This window comes from Puntigrus tetrazona, chromosome 21, assembly GCF_018831695.1.
Source record: "Puntigrus tetrazona isolate hp1 chromosome 21, ASM1883169v1, whole genome shotgun sequence".
Taxonomy (NCBI): domain Eukaryota; kingdom Metazoa; phylum Chordata; class Actinopteri; order Cypriniformes; family Cyprinidae; genus Puntigrus; species Puntigrus tetrazona.
Window position 1 is genome coordinate 14,116,130 of NC_056719.1, and position 11,291 is coordinate 14,127,420.

Consider the following 11,291-nt stretch of genomic DNA (forward strand, 5'->3'; position numbering starts at 1 on the left):
AAAGCTCATAGAACAACAACGAGTGTACTGAAAATGTCCAAGAATACGTTCTTGCTAACAAACTACCATGCTAATAAAAAAAAACCATTCATCAATTCTTTGTTCTTCCAGGATCAGGGATAACAAAAATTAATAAACTGAACAATTTACAAATAAACTAATCTAGGTCTTTATAGTCCTAATCTCTAAATCAGACATCACTACTTTTTTCTTGAACTCTCACGAAAGGCTGGACTGAATGTCAAGACTGACGGTGAACAATGACATATGTAGATATTGTACGGCTGCACAAGACTTGCAGGATATATAAATAAATGCATGGATTTCTTAATTCAGGGAAACCCACACAATAATAATTTCTACAATTGGGGAATTTACTGGTGCAAAAAATTATATAATTTATGTTTAACTGTGCAAAAATGTAATTAGGCAAATTAGACAAGTAAAAAAATTACTTGTTAAATATTTAGTTTCCACACTGAAAATGGATTTCCTTTCCTTGATGTTATAACCACCGGATCTTCCATATGATACAGTTCACATCAAATACACATCAGTACAATTTCGAATATACAACCGAAATATGTACGGTCATTTGTACTGTTCGCACAGGCTCCTCACTAACACAAACAACATTATTCTAGCGCCGCTTGAAATTTCAGCTATTCATCATAGAACTAAAATGCAGCGAAGCGAACAGGTTTATTTTAGGTCCACTTGCTGTAAAATCAGCGTGCAGACAAACATTTTTTGCAGATGTGAAGCCTTTTTAGGCTACGTATAGGCTTATGTTAAGCAAACAATTTGAAGGCTGTTTATATTAAGGCTGTTGTATATAGACTGCCAATTGCCTAATTTGTGTTTTATTTTATAGTTATATATATATATTGTAATTTGACTCAAATTTTGGGGGCTGTCAGCATTACATAGATTGCACCCAAACAGGGACATGAACGAGAAACCTGTATGTTGAGTGAGTTTGAGGTTGGTCAATCTGAAGAGAAACTTGTTAATTTGATGAAAGTGTGATGATGAAAACTAAGTGGTGGTAACTAATTGTGTACTAATTGCTCCTTTCCATTTTAGTCCTGTTCAACTTAGTTTAAACACCCTCCCAGGAGCAGTTTGCATCAGTACCAAGTGGCAGTTCTTCTGTTCATACTCTTTCTCGGAAATAGCAAGATGGCGCCGTTGAGTTCGGCTGCCGTCACGACCGCTCCGGCAAAACTTTTTGTTTTTCTGTTAATTATTAGTATTTTGGATAGTCTGCGCGGTTTTCTTTATATAAGATGGCTATCACTAAATATGATCGAGCCACTCTTATATCTATTGGTGTACAATGCACCCAACTTTCGCCGTTTTTAAACCTGGACCCATGTTAGCCGAGCGAGATCCTGACGAAGACAAAAGGACGCGACCCGCACCGGCGTCCACGAGGGAAACGAGCCGGCGTCAGGAACAGGTTGAGGGCACGCTCACACCGCGCTCCCCTACCTAGTGTCCTGTTAGCCAACGTCCAGTCTCTGGAAAACAAGCTCGATGACCTCAGGGCAAGGATCAAGTTCCAGAGAGACATTCGGGACTGCAACCTCCTCTGCTTCACCGAGACATGGCTGAACCCAGCGGTACCGGACCACGCCATACAACCGGCAGAGTTTTTCTCCGTTTACCGCATGGACAGAACAATGGAGTCGGGGAAGACACGGGGAGGTGGAGTGTGTCTGATGGTGAACAACCGCTGGTGCGACAGCGCGAGCGTTGTTCCTCTTTCACGCTCCTGCACACCAAACCTGGAACTTCTGACCATCAAATGTTGCCCTTTCTACCTTCCACGGGAATTCAGCTCGGTCATAGTCAGCGCCGTTTATATTCCACCTCAAGCGGACACGGACGCTGCAATATGGGATTTACACGACCACCTCACAACACACCAGTTACAGCACCGGGACGCCGCACTCATTGTGCTGGGGGATTTTACCAGTGCAAACCTCAAGCGCGCACTGCCGAACTTTCAACAGCACATCACCTGCCCCACCAGGGGCGAAAGGACACTGGATCACTGCTACACACCCTTCAGAGACAGCTACCAGGCAAAATCATGCCCGCCGTTTGGTAAATCGGACCATGCCGCCATTTTCCTCGTACCTGTTTACAAACAGAGGCTGAAACAGGAAGCCCCGGTACAGAGGGAGGTGTCACGCTGGTCTGACCATTCGGTGGCCGCTCTGCAGGACGCTTTGGATGACGCAGACTGGACCATGTTCAGGTGTAGCTCCGAGGACGTCAACGAGTTCACGGAAGCGGTGGTGGGATTCATCGGGAAACTAGCGGATGACACGGTAGAGAAAACCGTCATCAGGACGTTTCCCAACCAGAAGCCGTGGTAGACAAAACTATCCGCGACTCTCTGAGGACTGGCAGGGACTGAGAAACATCACGGACTATAAAACGCCAACCTCCAGAGTGGAGAGCGCGGATGCTTCTCTGGCAGACGAGCTAAACACCTTTTATGCTCGTTTCGAGGCTGCAGCTAATCACGCTAATCACGCTAGCGCCGCTAGCGGCATGATGAACAGCACGCACGCCGAGAGAGCCGGAGAGGAAATCGCGTTCACCATTTCGGAGCACGACGTAAGGAGGGCATTCAGGAGAGTGAACACCAGGAAGGCAGCAGGACCTGACGGCATCACAGGTCGGGTTCTGAGAGCCTGTGCTGACCAGCTAGCACCGGTGTTCACTGAGATATTTAATCTCTCCCTGAAACAGTCTATAGTCCCCTCATGTTTCAAAGAGTCCATCATTGTTCCTGTGCCGAAGAAACCTCAACCATCTTGCCTTAATGATTACCGCCCTGTAGCTCTGACGTCTGTAGTGATGAAGTGCTTCGAGAGACTCGTCAGAGACTTCATCACCGCATCACTACCGGACACACTGGACCCACTTCAGTTTGCTTACCGCCAAAACCGGTCTACGGAGGATGCCATCACACACCTCCTCCACACAACCACAAGCCACCTGGATTTTAGGAAAGGGAACTATGTGAAAATGCTGTTCGTGGACTATAGTTCAGCGTTCAACACCATAGTTCCCTCCACGCTCACCTCGAAGTTGGAGGTCCTGGGACTCAGCCCATCCCTGCGTCACTGGATCACTAACTTCCTGACCGACAGACCACAAGCCGTACGGATGGGAAAACACACCTCATCCTCCCTCACTCTCAGCACTGGAGCCCCTCAGGGTTGTGTTCTGAGCCCCCTGCTGTACTCGCTGTACACACATGACTGTGTGGCCACTACAAACTCCACCACCATCATTAAATTTGCTGACGACACTGTCGTGGTGGGCCTGATCTCCAACAACGATGAGATGGCCTACCTTCAGGAGATCAACAACCTGGAGAGATGGTGTCAGGAGAACAATCTGCTCCTGAACGTCAGCAAAACAAAGGAGTTAATAGTGGACTTCAGCACGAAGCAGGTGCGCTCTTACCATCCCATCAAGATCGACGGGACCCCAGTGGAGAGAGTGGACAGTTTCCGGTACCTGGGTGTTCACATCACGCAGGACCTGTCTTGGTCCTGTCACATCAACACCCTGGTGAAGAAGGCCCGGCAGCGTCTATACCACCTGAGGCGCTTAAGGGACTTCAGACTCCCATCTCAGGTGCTCAGGAACTTTTACACCTGCACCATCGAGAGTGTCCTGACGGGAAACATCACCTCCTGGTTTGGAAACAGCACCATGCAGGACAGGCGAGCCCTTCAGAAGGTGGTGCGGTCAGCTGAGCGCACCATCCGCACTGAGCTCCCTGTGCTGCAGCACATCTACAATAAGCGGTGCTGTACCAGAGCCAGGAAGATCGTGGAAGACCTCAGCCATCCCAACAATGGACTCTTTTCTCTGCTGCGTTCAGGAAAGCGCTTTCGTTCCCTGAAGGCAAACACAGAGAGAATGAGGAGGAGCTTCTTCCCACAGGCCATTTGGAGTCTGAACCAGAGAACACCCAGCACCTAAATACCGGAATTCCCATGTTCCCCCTCTTTCCCCAGATACTCGCCACTACTTTGGACAATTGCACTAGCCACTTTGCACTGGACATTCGCACAGCCACTTTACATTTTACACTTTATATTTTATATTCTACACTTATTTACACTTATTTTTAAACTTTGCACACTTTTTTATACATATTTTTATACATTTTATATTTATATATATTTAAATTCTGTTTTCTGTTTTCTATTTTGATGCTGGACGGTTGTAAAAAACATTTCACTGCATGTCGTACCATGTATGTATGTGTATGTGACAAATAAAATTTGAATTTGAATTTGAAGCAGGAGCAAAATGTTGACTGCATGCAGATATGTACATCACCAGAGCCTTCACCTCTATCTTCAGTGGCACCGCTGGACTTGCTGGGATTGCATTGATGAAACATATGCATATTCATGAAAAAACTGTTTGTGAGCTCACCCAAGAACTGTTGGTCAAAAGTTGGGTCAACAGCTTAAAAGAGACTATGAACAGCAGCAACAATATGAAGAGCATATGGGTTTTAAGCAACCCATCTCCAATCGCCCAGCAAAGAAAGAAAAAACGCCTTTCTTGCAGTGTTGTCACCTGGCAACTGTCCTCACTTTGTCTCTGCTCAGTCACTTCAATCCACATTCAACCACATTCCTTCAGTGATAAGAGAATAACCATTCCAGTCCTTATCAAAAATCTGAAAGAAGTTGGCCCGCTGAACTATCGCATTTCACTAGAATCCACAGGTAAGGATGTTTGCACAGTGTATGTATCCAACTTGAAGCCATGTTTTCCCACTTCTGCGGAGCTGGAAAAACGGGAAAAGAGGGAAGTTCTTGAAATGTTCAATGAATCTTCTGAAGAAGAATTCCTTGGATTTTAATGTAATTACTTTTCCACAACCTTGGGTTGTCTTCTCCAGAGGGGGTAAATTTAGAATGATAGCATTTTAAAATTGAACTAGAAATTAAGTGCCATATTAAAAAAGCTGAAATTGCAATTTTTGAAGATTCATACCCACTGAAAAGCAGTGTTAGATCACAGTTTGGTAACATTTTATTTTGATGGTCCCTTATTCTCATTCTATATGTCAATGAACTTTCATTAGAATAGAAGTAGACTGTATGATTATTATCTGCTAATTTTTTATTGTAATGATCTCCCAACAGACATTCTACTGATTATAAGTAACTTTTCAAGAACATGTCTACTTATTCTAACCCTAACCATAATGATAAGAATCCACCCAGTGGGTTTTTTGTAATCTCCTGTTTTATGGTGCGCAAATCTCCTGCACCTTCTACCTTATTTAATTTATCCTCAAGGTAAAGTAAGTCGAGTCTGTCCTATCTCTAATAAGCATTTAATCATACTCACAAGACAGGCCACAGAAGACTTCTCCGTGGTCTGTTCTGCTCAGGTCTTGAAATCAGAGACTTACAAAATTGGGAAAACGTCCCGTTTTCCTGAACACTCCTTAAATGTTTTCCCCTTTCTCAAATCGAGCTGTCTGATCATGTGACGTCACATGTTTGTAGGCCCCTCCTGTGATTGCTGACTAACAGCAGCATTTCACACAGACTGGACCAGTGTCTTACCTCAGGCCTGCCCTGGGTGAGCAGCCATCAGTCTGAGATGCAGAGACAAGCATGACTCTTAAGCAATTGAAGTGGGTTTTTTTTTGTTGAATGTAGTAATTAGCATAGCTGTAGTCATTTACTCCCGAATACGCAGATGATGACTTATATTTGGTACTAAAGGGAATGTGCCCTTGAGCTACCTAAATGCGTTATGTTCGCACGAATCATTCATGATTCAGCCTCACCTACCAAAGCAGTGAGTATAATGTCTTTTAATGAAACTTTGAAAGTTGCCTTTCCTAATAATGTGCTAATTAGCAAATACACTGTACACAGAACAGTTTTTCAAAAGAGCTATTTTTGACAAGTTAAAATGGGTGTTTTTTTTAACACTACCATTGAGAAACTTTAAACAAATATATATTATAGTCCTTTCCTTAAGACCTTAAAGAATCATTGTGGATCATTTGCCTTATGACTCCTTTTAATATGAAATTTTATATGCAATTTTATATTTCAACAGTTGTCGATAGAGAGCCTTAATCATGCATACTTGTTGTATAAATGCGCTATTTGTTGTATATATAACATTTTCTGAATGTTTTAGTAACGTGGATCATTTGCAACTTCACTGCTGCTAATGAATCTCCAGACAAACCAGTTAAAGTCTGTGTGTTACCTTTCATGTCGTTGTAGACTTTGGTTAACCTTGTAGACATCAGCCAACCTGAACCTTCATTTGTGATGCCATTCTCAAAAAGATGCATAAATCCAATAGAGAAATGAATATGGTATCATAAAAAAATACAAATAAAGCAAAAGAAATAAATTTGTGAAGATGATTCCTGAGTCAACTGCCTTGAAATGACTTCAGACATATCTCAGTGCTCTGGAAGTGCACAGATCTCTTGGTTATACATGGTAATCAATCCTAAAATGAAATCAATAAATCAATCAATACTTTACCATAGGCCTAAAACAATACCATGGTTATTTTATTTAAGACAAAACGTGACCCATGTTAATGCAAAAACTTTTTTTTTTTTTGTAAAAATATATTCAAGATGCAGCTATTATTGTACTAATTTGATACACATGGTTCTAATGTAATACATTATAATGTAGTACTTGTTTTTTTCTAAACATGGCAGGTGTGCATGAAGGACAGAGATATGTCAGGGAAAATGAAGAGACTATAAGGAAAATGAAAGTTGAAGAGCTATTATTTAATTTTGCTCCACCCCAGCCTAGGCATTTAAACTTTTCACAATTTGTTGTGGATGTACAGAATAGCCTGGAGAAGTGTGAGATTTCCGCCCCTGCTATAACTTAAAATAAACTATTATGAAGCCACAACACTGGTATTGCATTCCAACGTGCAATGTTGATGTGTCTTTGTAATATGAATGTGACTTTTTTAAATATCAAAAATTACCCCTGTGTAATTTTTAGTACAGGGGTACTTCTGTTATTTATTTATAGGTATACTTCATTTATATAGATACTTTATACGGTTTTTTTAACCAAAATCTGAAGCCTGGTATCTTACCTACTAGTATTTTACATTCCAGACATTCTTCTGTGACATAGCAATCATAGCCATCAGTAAGGTCCAGGCTCTTTAAAAGGTCTCTGATATGGCATAAATGGATACATACTTATTGAACGGTGTACTGCACTTGGTCATATTTAGGGGGAGCAAGAAGCCTGTTTGTACCCACTTGTCTTTAAGTACCACATTTACCATGTGTATACATTAGTAAGTACAGTAAAGTATTTAATTAGTTAACATCTACAGGCAGCTGTACCTGTAAGTGACCATTCATACCATGAATGTACGATTGTTAAGTACTGCTGTGTTTCTTATTTGTTATCATGTACATACACCTCAGGTAAGTACCTTGTGTTACCACTTATTTGCCTGTAGGTACAAGATATTTACCATGTACCAGGGAAGTACACATGAAGTGCTACCAATTTCAATACATATATTTAAGTATAAAATATATACGTTTTAATATTTTTTATTGCTTTGCATTGTGCTTATACATACATACATACCACACACACACACACACACACACACACACATATCTTGTTTATATTCAAAAATATTTATATCAAATTATTATGAATATAAATAATATAATAGAAATATATATATATATATATATATATATATATGTCTATTTGCTCCGGGCGGCAGAGTATATATATATATATATATATATATATATATATATATATATATATATATATATATGCATAATAACGATATACACAGTATGCACATACATCAGGCCTCAACAAAAAGGACTTTTTAAAATAATCACTCAAAAAAAAAAAATATATGTCTTTTCAAGTTTTATATTTTTTATATTCCAAAAATAATGAGGATCTCTACAGAGAATTATGTGAAGGTTTCAAAAAAAACTCCAGGCAGGTCTTCTGCACTGGTAGGACAGTTGATGTTGACCATAGGAAAGTCTTCCGTGTCAAACAGCACCACTCCGTCTTGACCCTCAGAGTTCTCCTTACATTGGACAGAAATCTGAAATATTCATACAGGCATTTGTAGAGACTGTGTATTATTCATATTCTTAAAATAATTCTGTATAAGGATTTACCTGAGCTTGACTAGTTGACAGCTCATCAAACACAGATTCTTGCATCAAAAGAATGTGTTCCTCCACAGGTTGAGCAAATCTACAGCAAGTTTGACCCTTATTTAATGAGAAACGTATTTTATTATTAACTTACCAGAACGTTAGTATTTAGAGCATATAAAGCATGTAATGTTATAGAATAAATTTTCTTTTAAATCACTTCGAGGTCATCGCACCACGTCAGTTGTACCTTACCATTGCACTGACAATCTGTTCCAAGCTGTTTAATAACATATGTTGTATAAAAACAATTGTTAAATATTACGTTGAACGCTGTTGTTGAAAAATGGCTTGGTTCGATTGTAGGCACAGACCAACCGGAAATACATCATATATGTATTAAACCTTTCCGGGTTGCTCATATGAACTGTATTTGCAGACTTGTCAAAAAAAAATTTTTTATATTTTTCATAAGTTACTGTACAGCTATTCATAGGGTGACCATACATGCCTTTTTTTTCTAGGACGTATCGTGGACAAGATTTCTATATTGGTTTGATTCAAAGTATCTCGAGAGTGTTTCGAAAAAATAAGGAAGCGATGTCATAAACTGCTTGTTCAGCACATGGAAACCAAAACCAAAAGATATTTAATAGCTAATCATCTAAAAGCAACAACAGCACAACTTGCAAAGTCAGCTTCACTTACAGAGCAGCACTGCATTCAAAGTGCTTTATAGAAAATAAATAATCATAAAATTTGTTCTGTTTATTAACTGCTAGAGCACCAAAAGTTAGAGCTTTAAAAAATAATTTACAATGATATAGATATCCAAAGGGATTAGTGCATAAGGCATTGTTCATCTCTTTTCAAATTTATGTAAAAAACTAATAAATGAAAGGCCTTACATTTCTAAATTCTAGTTCACAATTTAATATGATATTGATTATTTTATATTTTTTGATAAACATATCAGATTAAACCACTAATTAATAAAATCTGAAATTTAATTTTCAATCATCTGTACCTTATTTTTTGTTTTTGCTCTGAAATAGCAAGAGTGAAAATGTCTGCTTGAACTTACCTCCAAAATCCACAGGTTCAAAAATAGTAGTACATTTAGTTATTTTCAGTCCAGTTCAAATCCATAATAGAAATTTGTGAAATAGAAAATATGGAAAACAACAGAAATGAAGTTTTTAGTTCTCATTGTCAAGTCTACAGTTCTCCCTCGTTCTAACTTGATATGATTTGAAAGTAGGTTGGAACATCATACTGCATCGCCTCTATGCAGAGTGCTGGTTAACCACACATTGTTTTTCTGCTGATGATTAATTCAGAAAGAAAGAAAAGGAAGAAAACTGCAGACCATGGGCATGAACATGTCACAAAACTTATAGACAAAAAGCAAAAGCACTGGAAATTTCCAAATTCGCCAGATCCATTTTAGACAGAAACTAGCTTTCATTAATTCTCTTTATCCAGAAGGGTTAATAAAATGAATAAACTGAATCTTCTATTATTCTAATTTTAATCTCACACAAATTTCTATAAAGCCTATTCTCTTTTCTTTTCTTTTTTGTCAGTCTTTTAGTAAATACATTGTAAACCAAATCATCATCAAATTTAAATCCTGTTTATTACCCTGCTAGAAACCAGGGAAAAGTTTGAGTGTGCAGCTTTACTAAAACAAATTAAAATGATATAGATATCACCTAAGGCCACTTTTTGCAAAATGCATATAACTTCTCTTTGTCCCCAGAATGTTTTTGAGCTGAAAATACCTCACAGATTTATTTATTTATTTACCATTTTAAAAATCTGAGTGGAAGCGGAAGCAGGTAGTTTTCATGCATGTCTCTTTAAATGCAAATGAGCTGCTGTTTCCCTTGCCCTTTTCTAGAAAATATTATTATTAATGCAGTGTCTATGCACACCAAGTATGAATTGCCTTTCTTTTTCTGGCAGAGAACTAGCAAATGAAAATGTCTGCTTGAACTTCACCAAAATCCACAGGTTCAAAAATAGTAGTACATTTTCCCAGACATTTTCAGTCCAGTTCAAATCCATATCTAGATATTGAAATACCTAAAAATATGGAGTGGAAAGTTAGTGTATCTGCCAACATAAGCACTTAATGTAATAAATTTCATGTTCATGTGAAGACTTTCAGTTCTCATTCATAGTACATAAGTTCTCCTGGGACGTTTAATAATAGAAACTGTCTGATTGGATGCAAGTTGTTCACAAATACTTCATAGGAGAGAGTCCATTTCATGCATACAAGCCCAGACACTGACTGAACTGTGGTGTGTGCTTATATAATGCACTTGATGAACGTGCTGGTGAGGTGCAAGTGTGGCTAGTTAGAACTCAGGTGAAGGAGATCGATGCGATTGGGTGGTGGCAGAACCTGGCAGATCCGTGACAATTACAGTCAAGTTCAAAATAAATATACAAAGTTAAATATAACTTTGTGCTTAGCCACAACTACAAGACCAGAAATAAATAATAGATGCGTAAGACCACAAATGCCTGTTGAATAAAACTGCCCAAAACTAATTTTATTTTTTTGTTTAATCACTACAAGGACCAGAGCCAGAATCAGAACCAGAGGCAAATATTGGAAAGACTAACATAGCTTGAGGCTGCTCTAAACTCTAATCAGCATATCAAATTTTCAAATAGACGCCATCTTTATAAATAAAGTCCCCAAGAAGAACTATTGTCTGGGTTAAAACATATACTTTTTTAAAATACTCTGTTTAAATTGCACTCTGATATACAGTATATATAAAAATGGAAAGCAGAGCTGAACGAAGGAGGGGATCCCATTGTATCTCAAGTGACAATTATAGTCAACCAATCAAGATTCTTTAGTGAGTTTATGTCCACAGTTTTGGAACCCATTGCCTTTACAGAAGGATACCAAAAAGGTGGTTCACTATTTTGGTACCATTCACAATTTCTGAAAATAAAAACTGACATAATTCTATAACATACTGCTCATGTGAAATGAGCCATTTGTATGTCATTGGCTATTAGCATTACAACAAAATGCCAATATTTTGTATTG

General features: G+C 38.8%; 1 long non-coding RNA gene across 1 annotated transcript; it reads right to left on the reverse strand.

The window, feature by feature from the left end:
- Positions 1-8,048: 8,048 nt before the first annotated feature.
- LOC122326813 lies at positions 8,049-9,465 on the reverse strand. The gene is made up of 3 exons (XR_006247511.1): positions 9,300-9,465; positions 8,237-8,332; positions 8,049-8,160 (listed from the first exon to the last, which is right to left on the reverse strand). It is a non-coding gene; the product is annotated as an uncharacterized LOC122326813 (long non-coding RNA).
- Between the last annotated feature and the right edge of the window lie 1,826 nt (positions 9,466-11,291).